Source organism: Nerophis lumbriciformis, linkage group LG01 (genome assembly GCF_033978685.3).
Source record: "Nerophis lumbriciformis linkage group LG01, RoL_Nlum_v2.1, whole genome shotgun sequence".
NCBI classification, from domain to species: domain Eukaryota; kingdom Metazoa; phylum Chordata; class Actinopteri; order Syngnathiformes; family Syngnathidae; genus Nerophis; species Nerophis lumbriciformis.
In genome coordinates this window covers 70,987,501-70,990,980 of record NC_084548.2, presented here as the reverse complement: position 1 = coordinate 70,990,980, position 3,480 = coordinate 70,987,501, and positions in this window count along the sequence as shown.

The following is a 3,480-nucleotide window of genomic DNA, read 5'->3' as shown; positions in this document are numbered from 1 at the left end:
TCTACTACACTACTGTATTTAATGTTGTCATTATGGTGGTACTTAATGAATACTTAGGTCTACTACACTACTTAATGTTGTCATTATGGTGGTACTTAATGAATACTTAGGTCTACTACGCTACTGTATTTTAATGTCATTATGGTGGTACTTAATGAATACTTAGGTCTACTACACTACTGTACTTTAATGTTGTCATTATGGTGGTACTTAATGAATACTTAGGTCTATTACACTACTGTATTTTAATGTTGTCATTATGGTGGTACTTGATGAATACTTAGGTCTACTACACTACTTAATGTTGTCATTATGGTGGTACTTAATGAATACTTAGGTCTACTACACTACTTAATGTTGTCATTATGGTGGTACTTAATGAATACTTAGGTCTACTACACTACTGTATTTTAATGTTGTCATTATGGTGGTACTTAATGAATACTTAGGTCTACTACACTACTGTATTTAATGTTGTCATTATGGTGGTACTTAATGAATACTTAGGTCTACTACACTACTGTATTTTACTGTTGTCATTATGGTGGTACTTGATGAATACTTAAGTCTACTACACTACTGTATTTAATGTTGTCATTATGGTGGTACTTAATGAATACTTAGGTCTACTACACTACTGTATTTTAATGTTGGTCATTATGGTGGTACTTAATGAATACTTAGGTCTACTACACTACTGTATTTTAATGTTGTCATTATGGTGGGACTTAATGAATACTTAGGTCTACTACACTACTGTATTTAATGTTGTCATTATGGTGGTACTTGATGAATACTTAGGTCTACTACATTGCTTCATGTTGTCATTATGGTGGTACTTACTGAATACTTAGGTCTACTACACTACTGTACTTTAATGTTGTCATTATGGTGGTACTTAATGAATACTTAAGTCTACTACACTACTGTATTTTAATGTTGTCATTATGGTGGTACTTAATGAATACTTAGGTCTACTACACTACTGTATTTAAAGTTGTCATTATGGTGGGACTTAATGAATACTTAGGTCTACTACACTACTTAATGTTGTCATTATGGTGGTACTTAATGAATACTTAGGTCTACTACACTACTGTATTTTAATATTGTCATTATGGTGGTACTTAATGAATAGTTAGGTCTACTACACTACTGTATTTTAATGTTGTCATTATGGTGGGACTTAATGAATACTTAGGTCTACTACACTACTGTATTTTAATGTTGTCATTATGGTGGTACTTAATGAATACTTAGGTCTACTACACTACTGTATTTTAATGTTGTCATTATGGTGGGACTTAATGAATACTTAGGTCTACTACACTACTGTATTTTAATGTTGTCATTATGGTGATACTTAATGAATACTTAGGTCTACTACACTACTGTATTTAATGTTGTCATTATGGTGGTACTTAATGAATACTTAGGTCTACTACACTACTGTATTTTACTGTTGTCATTATGGTGGTACTTGATGAATACTTAGGTCTACTACACTACTTAATGTTGTCATTATGGTGGTACTTAATGAATACTTAGGTCTACTACACTACTGTATTTAATGTTGTCATTATGGTGGGACTTAATGATTACTTAGGTCTACTACACTACTGTATTTAATGTTGTCATTATGGTGGTACTTAATGAATACTTTGGTCTACTACACTACTGTATTTAATGTTGTCATTATGGTGGTACTTAATGAATACTTAGGTCTACTACACTACTTAATGTTGTCATTATGGTGGTACTTAATGAATACTTAGGTCTACTACACTACTGTATTTAATGTTGTCATTATGGTGGGACTTAATGAATACTTAGGTCTACTACACTACTGTATTTTAATGTCATTATGGTGGTACTTAATGAATACTTAGGTCTACTACACTACTTAATGTTGTCATTATGGTGGTACTTAATGAATACTTAGGTCTACTACACTACTGTATTTTAATGTTGTCATTATGGTGGTACTTAATGAATACTTAGGTCTACTACACTACTGTATCACACACAGTAACGTAACGTTAGACGGCGGTCACCTACAAAAAGACAAACATAGTCAAATAAAGGTCAGTTAAAATGTATACTATATTAAGAATATGTGTACATATTGCATAGGGCCCCGACATCTAAAAAGTACAACTCTCTTCATGTATTTGTTATGTTTTCCATGTGTACGCACACATCAACACACATACAGTATGAGATGAGATCAATGAGATCAGATAAGAACAGGATAGAAACTGCTGTGGAACTAGTTACAATGCAATATGCCATGGAAATGCAATGTTAACACTTTTGTGCAAATAAGTACTTGTTTTTTCAAATGTGTTTATTCTGTAAAGGAATGAGTTAAATGTTTAAAATGACTGGTTAATTATGAAGTGCAATGTCAGCACTATTTTTTCCCCCTGCAATTTCAAATGCACTTGTTTTAATAAATAAATACAGCTTTTTAAAGGCCTACTGAAATGCGATTTTCCTATTTAAACGGGTATAGAAGGTCCATTCTATGTGTCATACTTGATCATTTCGCGATATTGCCATATTTTTGCTGAAAGGATTTACTAGAGAACATCAACGATAAAGTGGTCGCTGATAAAAAAAAGCCTTGCCTGTACCGGAAGTAGCAGGCGAGTAGCGTGACGTCACAGGTTGTGGAGCTCCTCACATCTGCACATTGTTTACAATCATGGCCACCAGCAGCGAGAGCGATTCGGACCGAGAAAGCGACGATTTCCCCATTAATTTGAGCGAGGATGAAAGATTTGTGGATGAGGAAAGTGAGAGTGAAGGACTAGAGGGCAGATAGGGAAGATGCTGTGAGAGGCGGGTGGGACCTGATATTCAGCTGGGAATGACTAAAACAGTAAATAAACACAAGACATATATATACTCTATTAGCCACAACACAACCAGGCTTATATTTAATATGCCACAAATTAATCCCGCATAACAAACACCTCCATACTCCCGTCTATATAACGACTCAAACACCTGCACAACACACTCAATCCCACAGCCCAAAGTACCGTTCACCTCCCCAAAGTTCATACAGCACATATATTTCCCCAAAGTCCCCAAAGTTACGTGCGTGACATGCACATAGCGATCAAATGTTTGGAAGCCGCAGCTGCATGCGTACTCACGGTACCGCGTCTGCGCATCCAACTCAAAGTCCTCCTGGTAAGAGTCTCTGTTGTCCCAGTTCTCCACAGGCCAATGGTAAAGCTTGACTGTCATCTTCCGGGGAATGTAAACAATGAAACACCGGCTGTGTTCGTGTTGCTGTGCCGGCCACAATACACCGCTTCCCACCTACATCTTTCTTCTTTGCTGTCTCCATTGTTCATTGAACAAATTGCAAAAGATTCACCGACACAGATGTCCAGAATACCGTGGAATTTTGCGATGAAAACAGACGACTTCATAGCGACCGGCCACCATGCTGTGGTTCTAACCCAC